The sequence below is a fragment of the Drosophila innubila genome, chromosome X, assembly GCF_004354385.1.
Source record: "Drosophila innubila isolate TH190305 chromosome X, UK_Dinn_1.0, whole genome shotgun sequence".
NCBI lineage: Eukaryota > Metazoa > Arthropoda > Insecta > Diptera > Drosophilidae > Drosophila > Drosophila innubila.
This window is the reverse complement of record NC_047626.1, coordinates 20,141,234-20,160,818: the sequence shown is the minus strand read 5'-3', so window position 1 is coordinate 20,160,818 and position 19,585 is coordinate 20,141,234.

The following is a 19,585-nucleotide window of genomic DNA, read 5'->3' as shown; positions in this document are numbered from 1 at the left end:
TTTTTCACGAGCTTATCGATAAAAATCAAGCGTTTGATAAAAAAATACCGAAATTTGCCATGGCGAATGGCAAAAAATGTTAACAGTCATTATGAATGAGTCAAAATGATCATTTGGATTTTGTACTGAAATGAAGTCCACATTCGGATCGAATGATGAAAATGGCGTCGAATGAGCCAAATGTGCTTTCGTGGAAATAGGCTATTAATTCCAACATTTGTTGCATGTGCATTGTTTCAGTTTATGGACTCCAGTTAGAAAGTGTGTATAACAGCAGCAGCAACACTGGTTGGATCATCTCTTTGTCTGTATGTGTAAATGTATGTTTATGTGTCTGTGTCTGTGTATGTGTGTGTGTGTGTGTGTGTTTATCTGTGTGGTGCTGTCGTGGGTGTTGCTGTCGCGTAATCTGATGAACGTGAAGATGGCCGGCATTTAAATTAAAGATTGTCCGCCAAGCCAAGTTGCAGAGTTGCTTTCGTTGTTGCTGCTGCTGCTGTTGTTGTTGTTATTGTTGTTGTTGTTGCAGAGCACGTGTCGTGGCCATGTACATTCAATGGCACTTCAATTAGGACCCAGTTAACATTTTGTTACTGTATGTTTAGCTTATTACTTGCATTTTTGCTGTCTCAGCCTCAATGCTAATTACAAGAACCCGCCACAGAGTCACGTCACGTTCTTCACATACATCAACACACACATACTTAACGGGTTGTGCACACACACACACACCCACACACACACGCACACACACATAGCACTGTTAAAAGACACAAAAGATTTGCAGATTATTAAGAGGATGAGCGAAATGTCGATGTTGTTGTTGTTGTTGGTATTGCTGCGACGCCAAATGAATTATGGAAATAACGAGACGAATTAAATGAATCAAGTGAATTAATAGCACTTTCGCGCACAATTGAATACATGTTATTCATACGCATTCATAAGAGCGCATATCATGCATAACAATTATATGCCAACAAAGTTGCCACCGAATAAAAGCAATATATAAATATTGACAATTTTTATACCCTGAGCCCATTGAAAATGGGCAAAAAAGGGTATAATGTGTTTGGCAGAATGTATGTAACAGGCAGAAGGAGGGGTGGCAGACCCCATAAAGTATATATATTCTTGATCAGGATCAACAGCCGAGTCGATCTAGCCCTGTCCGTCTGTCTGTCCGTCTGTCCGTCTGTCCGTCTGTTTGAACGCGTCGATCTCAGAGACTGTAAGTGCTAGAGACTTCAAATTTGGAATGCAGGTTTGTGAATACCATACGCAGGTCAAGTTTGTTTCCAATTTTTGATGCCACGCCCCCTTCGCCCACAAATTGAAAAAAAACGATTTACAGGCGCAATTTTTGACATAGCACTCCTAACTGAACAATCAGTTGAGAAGTATGCGTATTAAACGACCCTGAAAATTTCAAAGCGATTGACCCATAAATAAAGAAGTTATTTCGGAATTTAGATTTAGTTGAATAATTACATTTGGATGGCAAATCAAGCGTGCGAGCGAGACAGCATGTTCACGTTTGTATGCAAGGCGCGCACAAACACAGTAAGAAATAGTACCAATTTTCTTTTGGGCTTCGATTTTAAGTACTATATGACCTAGAGACTTCAAATTTGTTATGTAGGTTCCTGGATACCATACGCAGGTCAAGTTTGTTTCCAATTTTAGGTGCCACGCCCCCTTCGCCCACAAATTGCACAAAACGATTTACAGGCGCAATTTTTGACATAGCACTCCCTAACTGAACAATCAGTTGAGAAGTATGCGTATTAAACGACCCTGAAAATTTCAAAGCGATTGACCCAAAAATAAAGAAGTTATTTCGGAGTTTACATTTAATTCAATAATTACATTTGCATGGCAAATCAAACGTGCGAGCGAGACAGCATGTTCACGTTTGTATGCAAGGCGCGCACAAAGACAGAACGAATTAGTACCAATTTTTTTTTGGTACCAAATAAGAATTAAGCGATAAGCCAAAAATATTATCGATATCATGTAATGAAAATGTTAATGTATAATTTATGTATATACAAATATACAATTTGATTAAAATATAATTGTGTTAATATATAAATATGTATTTTTGCATGGCAAAAATCAGCAGAAGCTGATAGCTATGTATGAAATTGCATGAGAGAAATAGCGATCATTTTGCAGCACTACTCTTGCATCTTTGCCGAGCACTGAAAGCTGCAAAATAATAATTTTAATTATTAATATTTTCGATTCCTACACATATATATAATAAGTATCTGCTTATTATCGCTGTAAAAAAAACTTAGCATTTTCCGCTTTAAGAATCTCATAAAATTAGACATTGCCTTTTATTTCAAATTTCGCGCACTGCAGCAGCCTTTGGCAGGCTTGAATTTGTTGCGTAAGAGGGAGAGTGAGAGAGAAAATGGGTGCTGCCAGATTGCAGGCTGAGCAAAGTTGTAGTTTGTGGCTACTCTTGACACACGCTACATCGATTACGACTTGCGATTTACCAATTTATCAATTTCTAGTTAATTTTTTTTTTAAATTTGTATTTAAGTAGATGAAAAATATCAAATATAATTTGTTTTATTTATTTATTTTTTTTTTGCTTTGTAATTTTTTTTTATACCCTGAGCCCATTGAAAATGAGCAAAAAAGTATACAATGTGTTTGGCAGAATGTATGTAACAGGCAGAAGGGGCGTGGCAGACCCCCAAAGTATATATATTTTGATCAGGATCAACAGCCGAGTCGATTGAGCTATGTCCGTCTGTTTGAACGCGTAGATTTCCGACCATAAGAGCTAGGGACTTCAAACTTGGTATGTAGGCTCCAGGATACCATATGCAGATCAAGTTTGTTTTTATTTTTGAATCGGACCGCTATATCATATAGCTGCCATAGAAACGATACATCGAAAATGAAGTTTTAGTATTAAAAATTTGTTTGTTTGTTAAGATATCTTAACCAAACTGATAGAATATTCATCTGGGCTGGTGTTATACATCCCGACCAAATTTGGTTCAAATCGGTTCCCCATATAATATATCTGCAATAGAGACGCTCAATCGAAAATGAAGTCTAAGTATGTATGAAAAACTTTTTTGTTTTTTTGAGATATCTTAAACAAACTGATAGAATATGCATTAAGCTTGGTTTTGTACAACCTGGCCAAATTTGGATCAGATCGGTCTTTTATATCATAAAGCTGCCATAGGAACAATTGGTCGAAAATCAATCTCAGTATAGTATTTGGGCTCAGGGTATCCTACTGTCGAGCGTGCTAGACTGTAAACGCCTACTTGTTTAAATAATAAACTCGATTAAATTATCTATCTCTAATACGAGAAAAAAAATTAAATGGTGGATTTACCATTTTGCAAAGCATCCAAAATATAGTATAAGAGAAAACTTTTAAAAATATTGATAATTGACCTGTTATTAAATATGTTATATAAAGTAGCTTAACTAAAAATAGCTTTACTCGAAAATCTGCTCATATTCTATATCTAATGATGAAATAAGTACGCTTTTTTTGTCAAATAATTCTGTATATTTTAACTTTAATGTTTTATAACGATTTTCAGCACTTACAGTTGCAAATTTGGTTTGAAAAATGTATACAAAAATGTTTAACATATTAAGCTATGTTTAATTAATGGCTAATAAAAACAATTAATTAAACTGTCTTTTAAAAGAGAGACCCGTTTCTCGAACTTCTGTAAAACTTTAACAGAAAGATATTTATAAATTTGACAATATAATACTATACATTTAACATCAAATTATCTATTAGTTGGTTGACTGAGCCCTTAAGCAGGCATTCAAAAAAATGGCCCCAAGAATTAATTAATAACAGCTACATATAAGAAGGTATTTAATAATAAGTTAATTTCTTATATATGGAAATTGGTAAAAGCCGGCTTAAATTTTAAGAGTTTCGGCAGTACATTAACTATATGTATATAATTAAGTTTACAGCCAACTAATTAGCTTACACGAACTCAAAAGAAGAACATGCTATTATTAATCTCGTAATTATACACTAAGTATATGCTTCCCTTTGACAACTTGAGATGGCGATGGAGAAGGTAAGGGCAAAGGCAAAGACAGAGAGTGCTCTGTGTTATTGGGAGCTCATGTCAATCAGATGCGTTCACCCAGAAATTTTAAAGACAGAATAACATACTTATATAATAAATTATATTTTCTGTATAATTCTGTTGATATTCACTTTAGCTAACTGCCTTCATTTCTTTCACTCTTACTTCTGAGCATAATCCTTAATGTGGTTGGAAATGTTTGTACAACACACATAACTCAATGTGGACGGTTGCCATCGATTTTATAAATGAGCACCTCTCATATATTTACGAGTGAAAGCATGTATAAATATACTTATGTCGATAAGTATTTTCATTTCAATTTCACATTCACTTGGTTTTCTGCGGCATTGCGGTTAAGGAAGAGAAAGGTTCTGTTGTGCCTCGGGACCTGGATCTCTGAGTCTCTGGGTCTCTGGGTCTCGAGTCTGGGGCCTCAACTCGTTTTGATAATATTTCCAATTGGGCCGCATTGACGCAACTGCCATTTAAATCGGCAGCTGCCCTCATCAGTCAGTTGCTGCTGCTTAATCACGCCCATTGCCCATGCCACACACACACACACACACACACACATACACACACACACATACACACACGTCTGCCTCATCTCCCCTCTTTGTTTCTCTGTTTCTCTTCAGAGTGCTGGCTGACACTCGATACACATTCATCGCACCTTTTTAATTGCTGACATTTATTGAACGCTCGCCGTGTGTTAAATCTACCGTAAACACACAGCAGAAAGCACCTGTAAAGCTGTGTGTGTGTGAGTGTGTGTGTGTGAAAGCGCTTATGTGTATGGACATGTGTGTGCCTTTGACTTAAGTGCAAACTTATGCCAATTATGTGCAGCTTTTGCCTGCCATGTAGCGCTTTTTCATTAATACCCTAGCTAAGGGTATAACAAGTTTCTACAACTGTACACAGACAAAAAAATTCATTCTAAAAATCAAGTTTAAAATACTTGATTTTAGCTTGAATTTAAAAAGTTTAAATAACATTGATTTAAGCTTGAATTTTTAAGCATGTTTTCAGGATTTAATTCCCAAACTCAATTAAGTCATAACTCGCGATCTGTACTGATGGTAAGAGCTAGAAACACCGAATTTTGTATTTATCCTCAATATATGTGCAAGCATATAAAGTTTGTATTTATTTTTGAACACCTTCCCCTCCCTCGCAAATCGAACTACTGTGACAACAAGAATCGTATTCTAAAATTAAAATTTTCGTCTTTAATACTTTACCTTTAAAATAAGTAATAATATAAATGAATAATATGTTATTTTAAAAACAAGTGGTCTTACAATCAAGATTTTTAATAATTTTTGACGCATTTTTTAGTCGAAAAGTTTTAAAATTTAGTAACTGTCACAAAACTAAGAATTGATGATGATATTGAAATGATATTCTTTGAAGATTGGATAAAGTAATTTAAAAAAAATATTTAAGAAACAAAAAGCAACAAGAATTTGGAGTGATTGTGCGGGTAAGTGAGTGAGTAAGAAAGTGTTACGGCATTTAAGAGAGTGGGCGCAGGGTATATAAGATCGGTCACTCTTGACTAAAGCTAGCTCACCTGTTCCTCATGAAACTTTTACACATGCATACAAAAAGACTCTGCGAGTGTTTGCGAGAGAGTAGTGTGTGTGATGTTTGTGTGTGGTGTGTGTGTAGGGGCAGCATCAGATTACACGGATCATTAGCTCAGATGAGAAAGTTCCCATGTTCTTCTTTTCTTCACACTAAACACACGACAGTCCAGCACTTAATCAAATGCAAGACCAGCTACAGCTTCGTCTGCGACTTTGGCTTGCTCCTCGAGGTCCTTTAGGAGGAGTCACATGGCTCTCTGCAGCTGCTACAAATTGATAACACCCTACCTCCCTTCCTCCCTCCTCTGTCTGTCTGTCTATCTGTCACCGCAGTTCGTGTGTCGTTTGTCAAGACGTTGAAGGCTGCTGTCTTTTCAAAAAATTCCAAAGACATTCAATATGCTTGATTGGGAGAGCGAGACGTAACTTGCCAGGATGTCAGGACAACGTTAGTTCAGGACCTCAGGACCTCAGAACGCACACGTGTAACTATTTGTGGAATTTTGATAGAATCATGCAACTGATTTGCTCACGTTGTCCCCCTTCCCGCTCTTTTCTCTCTTTACTCTCTTGGCTGACAAATCAAATGGAGCGATTTTCTGTCTAACAACATCAGTTTCAGTCTCTCTCTCTCTCTCTCACTCATATATCTTTATCCCCAACCGCATTTCCAACCCGAGTGAATGGAAGTGCATTTTGTATCTGCATCTAACAGATACACAGAACTCGTATCTGCGGCCATTTGTGTAAGTGCATTGCGCTGTCTGTTTGTGAGTTTTGTTTGCCCTCTTAACTTATTGACGAACGAACGCTTAGCAAATGGGAACGGCCATCGATATTACGCATACGACCTGCAGGCCATTAGAGAAAGAACACCAACAAGTAAGAACTCTTTGGTAGAGCAAGCTCGACAGTCAAATACTGTTTATTTTAGTCTCGCATTTTAGCTTAAAAAAATATTACTCGAATACTTTACGATAATAATAGAAAAATAGAATGAAATACGAAAAAACAACAAGTCAGAATGCTATTCTACAGAACGCACGACTATTTTGCACAATATTTGTAAAAAGTTTAATATTTACACTCTCGTGACAACGCGTAACAATCGAAATAATTTATCAATATGTAATTTGCAAGTCAACAGAGCAACTGTTACCTTGAAGTGCAGCAAGAAAATTCGAGAAGTGGTTGATAAATCAAAAGAAATACTAGAAAAAAAAGGCAACATTTGATGCATCCAAATATTTATTTCGCAGTCGGTGCGTTTCTGTTTGCTTGTAATTTTTTTTTTGTTCGACAGCTTGCTGCACAATTAAACTGAAAATCACGCCTCGAATTTGGTAAAAGGCAGCCCAACAAGTGCAACAACAAACACAAGCAGCAGCCACACAAAAAGCAATTCCACAATGGCACAAAAACTGGAGCATGGCTAAAGGCGCAACCCAGGAACCCGAACCGAAGCCAAGCCAAACCAAGCCAAGCCAAGCCAAACCAAGCCAAACCAAACCCATCCAAGCTCTGCCAAGCCACCAAAACCGAAAGCAAACCAAACCCAAACCAAACGAAACCAAATGAATCCAAACTAAACGAATACAAGGCCCACAAACCCTAGAGCCAAAAATGGCCAAATGGGGCACAAAGTGGGACAAAAGATGGTAGGTTGCACCAGAGGATGCAATAGATGCAGTTGCGGATTAAGCAGATGAGCCAGAAATGCAACGCAACAATAATAACACCACCAGCTGCAATTGCTCCAATTGCAATTTGCATTCAATGGGTGTGGGATGTGGAGAGATTAGTGGAGTGAAGAGCTGAGCTGAGCGGAGCGGAGCTGAGAAGTTGTAAACGAAGAGGTAGATTAAAAAGGAAAAAACTGTGATAAAAAATGTTGAGATGAGAACTGCGAGGGAAGATAAGAGAAGAAATACTTAAAAGTTAAGAGTTGCAATAGAAAGGTGAAAAAAATGAGAAGAAACATAAGAACTGAAGCTACGCTAAGCGAAGAGCTTTGAGGGAAGAAAGAAAAAATTAGAGAAGTGAGAAGAGAGGAAAAATATTAATGGAAAATCGTGAGGAAGGAACTAATGGGAAAAGAGAGCTGAGAGGATATACTAAATGAAAAGAAAGCTAAATAAAGGGATGTTTAAAGATAAGAAAATAGAAGAGTTTTAGATAGATATGGTGAAAGTAGAAAAAAGAGTAAGGAGAGCACAAATATAAGGAGAAAAGAATGGAAGAAGTGAAAAGGAAGAGAAAAGATCAGAGATATGATGAATCAGATGAGAGAGGAAGACTGTAAGGAAAACTTTGCGAAGAAAGTCAAATGGAAAGAGATGATAGTAGGAAGTGTAACTGGGAAGCTGAAAGAAGATTAAAAAAATAAGAGCTAAGATCTGAGATAAGATAAAAGAAAGCTTTAGGAAGTTTGGAGAAGAGCGATTTAATACAAAATAAGAATGATCAGCAAATGAGCTTACGAAATGCAAGACAGAAATAATAAGTAAAAAAAAACAAATTGTAACCAATCAACAGGATAAAGATTAAACAAAAAATATATAATTCAATGATAAATTTATTAACAATTAAAAAATCACAACATATAAAATAATAATAATCAATACAAGCAAATCCAAAATACTCGAATAACTAAGAGCTTGCGAAATTAAATACAAGAGAAGCTGATGAAGATTTAAGCAAACCAAAGACGAAAGAGAGAGGGAGAGAGACAGATTGAGATATGTGAATGTGGATGAATGGACGGAAAGAAAAACAGCTAAAAGCAACTGTAAATCAGCAAAAGATTTGTTAAAAGAAATTGAGAGAAAAGTTTGCACACTACTCGTAGTTTATGGTAGGTAGTGGAAAAGCGGAAAAGGGAAAATTGGAATGAGTTACAAATTATAGCTTAAAAGATGAAACTGACAACTGCAAAGCTATCACTACAAACTACGAGCTATGCATGTCTAATTCTGCTTACATAAGTCTGCCCAATTGTCTGCCGAACCCCCTCCCCCCCTCTCTCTCTCTCTCTGAGAACACACACTCTCACTCTCTCTACATCACTTTTCGACTGGACAGAAGTTTCGGACTTGGCCCGAAACAGATTGGTCAACAATAACTCGAAAAGCCTCACAATTTGCTGGCCCAACAAGTTGAACTTGAGCCTTCAGCCTTGAGCCTTGAGCTTGGGGCGTTGTCAGACAAATGCTTAGGCTTACCCACTTGAGGCGGCCCTTGGGTTAGATTGTAACAAACTCAAGTTAACCCATTAGTGCGCTGAAGGGCACACAAAGGGGAACGAAGAAGGGGAATGGGAAGCGAAAACAGGGCAGCAATTGCTCTATGCATAGCAGAAATTGCATACAAATAGAGCTGGGTAAAGTGTTTTTAAGGGGGGGCATGTGAGAAAGCGAAGAGGGAGGGTGGATAAGAAAGAAAGTTGAGTTTGTGGCGACATAGGGTCAGGGCTTAAGATGTGATGTTGCGGCGACTGTAAATACACCAAGAGGCCAAATAGAAAATAAAAATAAAAATAAAAAACAATTTCACTGCAAAAATTCTAACGCAGGCACGTCCTCTTTGACCACCAACGACCCCCCCCTTAGTTTCCACCTCTTCATCTTTAGTCCCAACCTATCACTGCTGTTGTTGTTGTTGTTGCTTAGCTGCTGATTTTGTAGGGCAAGCAAATAAATTGAAAAAAAAAAAAATCGTTTTATAAAAAAACCAAGCGGGAAAGAAATGCAAGAAAATCAGTCAGCTAGCTGGGTGGTTAAAGAAAAGAGGGCGCCCCCCTCCCCTTTCATACCTTCAGGCCTAACCCTGAGAATCGTTCAAGCAGCCAACTTGGCCCCTCGTCAGATTCGAGACTTGCAATGATTGAATGCCCATACACACACCCATATGTATGTACATATATAGAAAAGCCTCAGCTCTAAATTCAATTGAAACTCTTAGCTCGGCTCAGCTTGGCTGAACGTCGACGTCGACGTCGACGTTGACGCTGACGTTGACGTAGCTGCAAAAGCAATTGAAGAATTTTGTGTGCATTTTTCTAGAACAGCAGCACGTACAAAGACTGCCAGAGAGGTGAGTAGTTCGGTTGTGGTTGTTGGGAGGTAGGAGGGGGGGTGGGCAACAAACCAACATAAAATTGTTGTGCAAAACATAAAAACCAAACGGAAAACGACATGAAAATGGAAGAAAAACACATGTAAAAATCATGAAAAATGTAAGGTAAACTTAATGGAAAAAAAACTAGTAAGAAAGGCTTTAGTCGACAAAATCCGACTGTAAGTTACCCTACAATTGATCTGTAAAAAAACTCATACATTGCAGCACAGCGCTTCTTCTGTGGTTCGACGCATTTATTATCATCTTAGGGTAGCCAGATCAAATTGTAAAAACAAAATACCTCTACTAACGATATACCGAAATCTACATGCCAAATTTGGTCACTCAAATTTTTTTAAACTCTGAGAACTAATCAAACGGACACAAACGTTATATAAGCTTTGTACTTTTTTAAGAACAGGGTCTACAACAAAAACACAAGCACACACAGAAAATAGAAATGGAAACTCGAAAAAGAACTACAAGACACTGAGACTGATAGACTAAGTCTAAAAATAGCAAGAGAGCAAAAGCAAAAGCAAATGCAATGGCAACAAAACAAGATACAAAATTCAACTGCTGTGCCACGAATTTTGATGCACTCACGATATATTTACGTCCTGCATAGTCCTGTGTCTTATACACACATGTCTCTCTCACTCTCTGTCCGGTTGTCTCTCTGTCCGTGTGTGTATGTGTGTGTGTTTGTGTGTATGTGTGTATGTGCAACACAATAAAGATGCCAAACACAACAGGGGCGCGGCTGGTTGGGGCAGAGTTGGGTCACTGCCACAAGTGGCGGTGACGGTGACGCTGAGGCGACGCTGTCGTTGATTGGCACAAGGCCAAAGACGGCACTGCATTTGCTGCCCTGCTCCTTCTTCTTCTTCGTCTTCTTCTTCTTGTTATCCGTCTTTCTTGTCCTACATACCCACATCATATTCTCTTCTATTTCAGGTCGTCTCTCTATATCTCTTACAAGCTGGCAACACTTAAGTGTTGTTCAGAAATGAATGCGAATGTGTATCACAGATAATGACCAAGTGCCTTCAATTAGCAATCGGACATCTTGGCATTGGGACAGTTGCCCAAACTACGTGAATAAATACACATCTGTATTTTGTTTTAAGCCACAATCATCACGCACTGGTAAATATCCTGTACTCCTAATATCGTTACTTACTACTCGTTGAACTTGTAATCTTTTATTGTGGGTGGAACAACGAGAGCTTTATAAAGTTAATATTCCGCTTAGTTGTGAGTCAAGTTTTTCATTAATATAAACAAAGTACCGAAACATATTGAATTCAACGAGTTAATCGCTACACAATGACTAAAAAGTCACACACTCGTTACGGTTTTTACTATTTCTTTTGTTTAAACGTTTTATCCAACGGGTTGTCTAATCACCGGGTTGTCTAAACACCTATAAGTGCTACTCGTTTGTCCTTTTAGCGAATGAGCTATTCGTTTCACTTATACCTAATCAACATAAAAAGTTGGCTAACCACAATAATTGAAAGATGAACTCGTTGATGCTTTCAGCAAATAAACTTTTCATTATGCTTAGGATAATCAACTACAGGAGTTGCCTTATTTACCTTAATACACTACTCGTTGTGAATTTTGGGCTTTTCTTAGACTCATTCCACTCAACTTAACATAATTCCTACTCGTTACTTCGTTACTCGTTACTCGCTAAACTTCTAAAATTATTTTTTCACTAAAGAACCTACATATTCGCGACTAATAAGTTAACTTAACGAGTTGTTTACTCGCTACACTCTACACATATTGGATTAAACTCAAGAAGGTTCCTACTCGTTACAAATTTAACTGCTATTAAGCATCTCAATCTTAAACTTGTACTCGTTGTGCCTACATGATGAATCAACCCTACTGGCAACATTGAAAAATTGACACGCCACTATGTCTTTTGTGCAGTGCATTGAAATGGTTTCGAGCGAGCGTCGTTTTGGCAGACTCATTACTCGTAGCATTGGACGTGCATCAGTTAAGTAAATCACTCATCGAGTTCGTGACGGCGTCGTGTGGTTGCCAAAAACGATAACCGAATACCCGAAAAACGAAACAAACCGAACAGTAACTAAACTGAACTCTAAGAGTTTGAGAGCTAAGGACTGAAAATCAAAGACCCAACTCAAGGAGGCGCACAAGGAAAAGGGGAGCTTGAACTTAAAAGCCGCAATAAATAAATCTTTTGGGGCCAGTCATGGATGCAAACCAAACACAGGCATAACTGACGCGTCTCTGGTGCTGTCAGTTCATGTGCCAGGGGCTTTTCGGAAGCGTAAAAGAAACCATTGCCAGCGGGAAGGAAGAGCAATGAGGCATGGTAGACCAGAGAAGAGAGCGGTACAGAGCACCGTACAGTGACTGCATAATGACCCACAAGCATAGAAAAAACTTTTGCTACTTCTAGGACTTTTTTCTCTTATTACACTTGCACTGGGTATTAAAATATTTTTACAAAATATGTGACGCATTTAAAAAGAGTGTGTAGCAGAGCCCATGGCCTATGAATATATATGAGTTGGTTAAGTCATGTTCGCCTGTTTTCATACGCATTAGTCTCTCAGTTGTAAAACTATGTTAATGAAATTTGTTAGAAGCGATCGGCTGACCATATCATATGGCTGACACAGGAAAGATCGGTTGAAAATTAAGACTTACTTAGTACAAAGATCTATTTTGTTTATTGAGATACCTCAAGCAAAATCACCAGTAGCGTGTTGAATGATATTTTTACATCCTGACCAGTATATCAAATTATATGTATAGAAACCCCGGACGAAGAATTAATTTATGTAAAATAAACCTAATTATTTTTCAAAAAATGTTAAATTAGTTAAATGAAAAAATATCGAAGACCTTATGGTTGCTGTCTGAAAACAGTTTGGTCCTTAAGATTTACTATTTCAGGTCACATCTCATACTATAAAATAAGACATAAATGAAATAGTGGAAGAATCTAATTTAACATTATTTTAAAACATTTTTTTATAATTAACAGTGTATTAAGTTTTCGACTTGACAATGATACATTTTTATTTTTGTTTTTTTCTGTCGTTTTTTTTTTTTTGTATCACATGCCAAGCAAGTTGGTAATCTTTTGCATCATCGAGAGCGAATGAAGTACGTGTGGTCTTGGCTGAGAATGATAGGGATATGAGAAGAATGAGGGGGACGAGAGTCTCTACCACTGACGACTGTTGCGTTTCGCTGTGAAATGCATAAACAACAAGCAGGGAGAAAACACATAGATTGTCGTTCGTCGGACTGACGAATCAACTTGAAATTACACGGCCAGCCAACGAAATCGAGACGCAAGGACGTGTAACGGGCAAGCCAAGGAATTGAGTGTGCAGTAAGAAGAAGAAGATGAAGGGGGGAAGAAGATTCACGATTGGAGGAATCGAAGAAAGGAGACTATCGCGTATAAGTATACGTACATGTAACCAGCACGTTCCATTCATGCCCTGAAACGTGTTAAGGAGCTGAAGGATTTTTCCTATCAATGCAAGCCACATACAGTGTGTGTGTGTTTGTGTGTGTGTGTATTATGCTCTCTCTCTCTATCTATCTCTCTCGTTTTCTCTGCCATGCTTGTGTGAAAAATTTAATCAGTATAACATTTCCAAGGCATTTCGACATGCTACAACCTGAATTTAGATAACGAATTATGCAATGGGTGTTACAAGGACAATTGTTGCACAAGTGTGTGGTGGATATCCCTTTTTCTATTACTATCGCTTTCTTCTCCTTCTCTATATTCTCTCTTTTTTTTTTTGCGGCGTCTCAACACGCACGTAACGTGTGCTTGTCTCATTTGTGTAGCCCTGGGCCTTTTCTTTCCGTTCCTTTAATTTTGTTTCCTTAGCTTTGCTTTGCTTTTGCAGGGGTCGGCAAATTTTCATTTTAGCTGCTGCGTTTTCACACGCACAGTGTGGCAAAATTTAGTAGGTCGCTCAGGAAATGTCAGTTATTGCCATTTGCCATTCATTCTTTCAAAAAAAAAAGAAAAAAAATTGAAGACAAAAACTTTTTTGGTTCAGCTTGTTTTTACGCCACAATTACGAGCGATGAATGAAAATGCAATGAAAATGCCTTTATAACTGTTTTCTGCCACACAACAGTTGTGTGTCTGTGTGCCTGTGTGCCTGTCTGTCTCTGTGTCCATTTAGTCATTCCAGTCATCATTTAATTTGTCACTTGGTCAGTTAGCTCAACGAATTCAGCACAAAGCGCAACGCCCCAATTGTATGCAACGCTTTTTGTAACTTGCCACAGTTTGGAAACGGTTTTGGGTGGCGGCCGAACGACAACTGTCAGTCACGTGTCGTCATTGTGACAGGCCTCTTTCTCCATCATCCTCTCTCACTCGGCTTATTCCGTTTGTGCTCCGTTCTGTGTTCATTGTTTTGTTACTCGACTACTTGTTAACATCCAAATTAAGTTATATTCGCATGAATCCTTTTGGTCAGGCCAACTCGAGGCTGGCCATGTCAAAGAGAATGTGCAAGGAAATTAAAGGAAAACTGTTAACAAATAAAGAAAGTGGCAATTGTTGTTTCAAGTTAGGACAGAACAATAGCTAGAGCCAAGTTATAAAAAATTGTTCAAATATCTTCTGAAATTATGGCTTTAAAATAAAGCTAGAATCAAGGCTGCAAACCACCAAAATTTTGGTAAAGGTCTGGCTCGAAGGTTCGAACCCTAGAGCAAGACTTAGGTTCGGTTCGCAAGCCGGTTTATATACCTCCTAAGCCCAAGTTTTGGGTTCGAAGCTTGGTTCAATTATAAGCAAAAGAAATTAAATTTTTTAAATAATTTATATTGATTTTTATATCAAAGAACATTAAAAAAAAAATATATAGTAGTCTAAATTAGTCTTAAGATGACCCATTATTTTGTGATTTTTTGTTGTTGATATTGTAATTATTTTATTTTTTGGAATCGAACATTTTCTTTAAGAAAAGTGTTCGGTTCAGGTTCGGTTCAGGTTCGGGCTCACGGAGTATACAACATCACATGTTCGGCTCATAATCCGGTTGGATTGCTTAAAAACGCGAACCGAACCGGTTCAACGAGGTTCGGTTCAGAACCGGTTTGCAGCCTTGGATGGAATATTATAAATTATTTTTAAAAAACTAAATTTGCTTAAGACACAGTATGGGCTTGGCAGTCCCCACAAACTAAATGTCTATACCTAGATCCCTGAGACTTAGAGAGCTAGATTCACCAAACTTTCTAAATTTTATTTTATTTTGCAGTTTGAACTAAGTAATATAATATGCCTGCCCTTTTTATATTCATACCGAATTGCAGAGATATTGAGCGGAAAATCGAGAGGCGTTTTAAATTTAATTACGCCTTTCGGTCTTATGGCTAAGATCTACTCTTGCTTAATTGTTAATATAGAATATATATAAATTAAAAATCCGTATTCCCATCTTTATATCTTAGAGCTCTAGCTCAGCCTGTAATAAAGTAACTCACACACCGCTTTTCTAGTTGTAACCTTAAGCTAAGTCACAGGGCAAGCTTAAAACCAGGATGCTATGCACAAACTTTTGGAGTGTGAAATAATAACTCACAGCAAATATAATTGCCAAAACTTTCTTTATAAATTGTAAAAGTATGAATATAAGTAGAAGTGTGTATATACAAATTTAAGCCGATTACATTATGACAATGCTGATTTCTACGCTTCGACGAGTCTTTTCTCACGCTCTCAATCATTTTGAAATGGAATATCAAAAGCTAACCACACTTTTAAGCTCACTTGCTACCCACATGCGAAAAATGGACGGGGGTTTAATAAAGCCATCAACAATTTTGTTGGGCAACCTCTGAACCACTTTGGTCGCATCACACTTTCCCAACTTTGTCATAATCCAAAGCCAAAAAACCAATAGACCAATCGACCAATAGACCGCACCGTTGATGCCGTCAAAAAAAAAAGAAAAGAAAAAAAAGGAAAAACCACATGTGAATGGAGAGAGAGACAGAGAGAGAGAGAGAGAGAGAGAGTGAGAAAGAGAGACAGGGAGATGGATAAAGTGGAGCCATCGAATCGTGCATTTCCACATACGCACGTGTCCAATGGATTTGAGTTTTCGGCTTTGGGGCGTAAAATACATGAAATGAAATGAAACATTTTAACAATAAATGCAAATTTAGCTAAGCCGCCGCCAACAACAACAACAACAATGATGATGACAACAACTAGCAACCGAATCGAACGACAAAACTAGACAAACAGCTGCAAACGCGCCCCCTTTCCGCCCACTTCACTGAAATCGAAAAGTTTATAAAGGCAAAAAAAAAAAAAACAAAAATTGAGAAACTTTTCAAAAATGAAACCCAAATAAAAGTGAGCTGATAAATAGTCTAATGTGTGTACGACTTACAAACACCCTACAATAAAGACCATGTATTTTAATTAGTTAGGCAATTGCAGTTAATTTTAGAAACCAAATGTCTCTTTAGTCTAGGCAACCCAATCGAATTTTACATACATTTTATATCTCTATTTTTAAACTCTAATCTTACAGTTTTAGGTTTATAAAAGGAAGCTTATACCATATTCTCTATTATTCTGCAGTTCGGAGCACTTTATTTTGTATTTACAGGGTATTTGCAAGTGGAAAACTGTGCAAATGAAAGCAAAAAGAAGCGAGCGCGGGGCCATGCAAATTTAAGGTTTTATTTTCGTGCGCAGCTGATACACAAATCGCTCTATCTATGTGTGTGTGTGTGTGAATGTGAGCGTGAAAAGTGAATGGTAAAATGTGTCAGCATTCACTGCAAGTGAGCGGACGGGAGGCATACCGAGGTCGATTCGGTTTCAAAAATTTGTTGCCCGCTTTTTGGGGCGCGCCTGACCAATTGTATGATTTAACATGACAATGTGTGTGTGGATGTGTGTGCATGTGTGTGTGTGTATGTGTGTGTGTGTTTGTGTGTAGCATATTTATATTTGCTTTGGCATATATACAATGGTCTGGCTAAGCCGTTATTCAATCACAAAACTATACACAGCCGTGAACCAAAAATAAAATAAGCTAGAAATTGCAATTTGTGACAAAGTCAAAGTTCGAATACCCTAAAAAAAAAACTAAGGCAGCAACAAGAACTGACAACAAACAGTTGTGTACATTCTATGCATATTTTAAAAATGAACATATTTCAAGAAACTCATTTAAGCTCGATTTAATTTAAATAAGCCAAACTTACGAGTAGATTATTTAATCTTTAATCATAATTATTTCTTAACTGAGGTTAACTCGGGATTTTTGGTTTTCCCTTTACACAAGTCTTTTTTTTTCTATAATTGTGATTTTAGGTTCATCTAAAAAGAAACGCATTTTACTTGTTCGTCTAATAAAAAAAAAAAAAAATTTGGGATCAGATTTATATACAAACGGGAGTATTATATTTATTATTTTCTTCTAATTAACAATAGCGGGGAAATCACTTTTTATAGATCGACTCCAACATTATCTTATATTAATTTATTGATTATGATTAAATTGAAACAATAAAAAAACTCGTCGGTTCTCGACTACGAAGTTGCATTCACAAACATACATATACATGCGATTTGTCGTCAAATATTTTTTAAATAATCTTGATCTATCCCTTACTTTATTGATCGTTAGCTATCGACACAATAATACAGATCTGTCAAACATATTGTCAAATATCGATTTAAGCGAAGCCTTTTTAGTCTCGATCAATTTCGCTTGACAATAGTACTATCGATAGTATTACAGCATTGCTTGAAGCTATTGAAAGATCAAAAAGATACATAAAATTTCTTTATCGATATCGATTGCTTACAGCCAACAAAAAAATATGAATTTCAACAAATGAAAATTTAAGTTTCCGGTCAATATTAATTGATAAAAATTTCAAACTTACATCAATTTATTTGAACGATTGTACTATCGATAGTCTGGCAGCCTATATCATGACTGTTTTAACAAAGCTTTTGTTATAGCTGAGGCATCTTAAAGTTGCTGTTCTGAAAGAGAAGTATGCATAAAAATGAACGACTTGAATTTTTATAAAGTAAACGAAATAACGATAAACCAACACAAAATAAGTAAACACACTCATATATACACACAGTGATAAACTCACACACGCATAGAAATGGATACGGTTCAGTTGTGTTATAGATGACTGCATATAAACTGAAAATCGAAAACCATATTTCAATTTGCGGCATTTAGCACACAAACACACAGGGATACAAACACTCACATACACACACACAAACACACAAACACACACACACCCACACGTAGAGTGAAAGTGGCACACAAATACAGTAAGGACACGCATGATGAAATTGATACGCTTTAGCCGTAACGAGCTGCATTTTTTTTCTTTTATTTTATATTTCGTTTTTGCATTTCTATATACCCTGTATAACAGATAATACAGAGTAGCTTACAATTGCTAACAAATTCACACAATATAAACTTAATTCCACATTTTTAGCTTGACTTGGACAAGAATTTCAACTGATTTCCACTACATTGTGAAGAGGAAGGGTGCAGGGAGGGTAAATGTGTTTGGGAAGAGGGGCTTTGAGGTGCGTTGCTCTTTGCAACGCAGATGTGTTTCAGCAAATGCAACAGCTCAGTCAGCTGACCAAAACCAACTAATCGCTACATTGCACCAAATAAATTACAACCTTCCTTTATTGCTCTGTGTGTGTAAGGCAATATGCGAGGTTGGCCGGACAAGTTGGTCTGAATTGGAAAGCGAACTTTTGTTGAATTCAAATAAATTTACTTGTCAACATTATCTACATTATCTTGTGGTCTATCATTTTATATATGCTTTCAGTATCATAATATTGATCAAGGTTCACAAAATTTCCATCTTTATTTGAGTGAATTGCAATTGTTTTAAATTTGGAAGTAGATAATAGTCACGTGTGGTCAAGTCCGCAGTTTTGTGGGTGCGGAATCAATTCGTAACCAAATACCAGTAGGGGTGACCTACTGAGTTTATCCACCTCTTTCCGATATTTTTTTTTGGCGAATAGGCGTCTGAATGTCGGCTTTATTGTTGTTGAATAGAAATTACTTCTGTTTTTTGATATTGAAACCCGAAAGCCAAAAATTTGGCTGTCCAGTCATAAATTACACTATACAACAAAATTAATTAATTAATTATAATTAGAAGAAAAAAAACCAAGGTTGCAAGCCTCCAATATTTTGTTAAAGGTTCGGCTCGGCGGTTCGAACCATAGAGCAAGACATTGGTTCGGTTCGCAAATTGGTTTAAATACCCCCTGAACCTAAGGTTTGGGTTCGAACCTTGGTTCAATTTAATACAAAAATATGTTATTTGTATTGTAAGACATTTTTGTCTACATTTTGAACTTATTTAATTTTTTTTTTTTAAGAAATAAAATTTAATGGTAATTTTTTTCGTAATATTAGAAAACCATAAAATTTATGTAATTATTTTTTTTTTCGAACCGAACCTTTTTTTAACAGTGCAGTTCGCTTAAGGTTCGGGCTCGCAAAGTAAATAATTTGAAGGGTTCGGTTCATGATGCGGATCGGGTTGCTTAAGAACCCGAACCGAACCGGTTCTACAAGGCTCGGCTTGGAACCGTTTTGCTACCTTGAAGAAAACAGTGTTGTTTTTCGACTTAGCCCCATGATTTATCAACCCGCCCTCGCATCTGTGTGTGTGAGTGTGTGTGTGTGGGTGTGTGTGTGT